This window comes from Phalaenopsis equestris, unplaced genomic scaffold, assembly GCF_001263595.1.
Source record: "Phalaenopsis equestris unplaced genomic scaffold, ASM126359v1 Scaffold000002, whole genome shotgun sequence".
Classification (NCBI taxonomy): domain Eukaryota; kingdom Viridiplantae; phylum Streptophyta; class Magnoliopsida; order Asparagales; family Orchidaceae; genus Phalaenopsis; species Phalaenopsis equestris.
This window is the reverse complement of record NW_018164444.1, coordinates 33512295-33513436: the sequence shown is the minus strand read 5'-3', so window position 1 is coordinate 33513436 and position 1142 is coordinate 33512295.

Here is a 1142-nt window from a genome sequence, read left to right as displayed (position 1 = left end):
GAATTGGATAAATATTCATTCTAAATGAACCATGGATCAATGAAATCCCCATTTTGGGTTCTTATGTATTGGTTTTAGCCAGTGTATTGTGAAGATATGGTGTACTCTAGTTCCAAGTCAACACCCAGGGTCAATCCTAAGGCCAAGTAGCCCTATAGGAACTCTTCTTGAGCTTCCCCCATAATGATCTTACCTACTAAATATTAGAGGTTAGGACCAATATGTGGAACTTCAAGTTGAGTAAAGAGAAGAGTTTTGAGTTTCTAATGGTGAGGGTACCTTTTCTAGTTTTCTAAGACTAGTTTATAGGAAAATCTTATGGCTAGACCTAGGCTACTAAAGAAATTTTTAGACCTCAACCAAAAGTGAGGTCAACAGTTCTTTTGAGACTTTTGTGCATTAGCGAACTACACTATGAGCATATATTTGAACTCTCTAAAAGAGATTATAGCTACCATGGGCAAGTTGTTGAACAAATGTCAGTTTGATTTGTTCAGCGTCATGAAGAATAAATGACCATTCGAGGCATCATTTACTCGAAAAAAGCATTTCACCGACTCAAAAGAAGGCACGTGGGCAGATGAATATGAGCTTCTTTTAAGGTTCCATATATGGAATCTTAAACTTTATCGATACTTCAACTTCTACCATCTCCTTAAATAATGCATTCTCTAGCAATATATGTCTTCTTCTCCTTCTTCTAGCGTCTTGATCTAAGGACTCTAATATTGCTTCCAAAAAAAGATGCTCATTCATCCCTCTTCTGCTAGTCTTGGACCTAGTGCTCTTCCTGGTTCTGCTATCGGTGGCTCTTATCTGAACAATGCTTATCTAGGTACTTCTCATCAATGCATTACTGTTTACGATGATCATGTAAGCATTGGTTCTAAATTGAGATTTGAAACCTTCTTCTAGCACCTCTTGAATCATCGTCCTCATTTGCTTCTTAAGCTCCTTCATTTCTTTTTTCACGAACTCTCTAATGTAGTCCATCGTGTTCCTTTTCTTTTCTCCCACTTAAGATTTCCTCATTGAGTTTGTGTTTGAACTACATGCTCACCACACCTCATGTTGAATTCTTTTAGGATGTTGGGTCATGTATTATTTGTGAGTTCAGACAACCCTTGAGAAACTTGTATAGG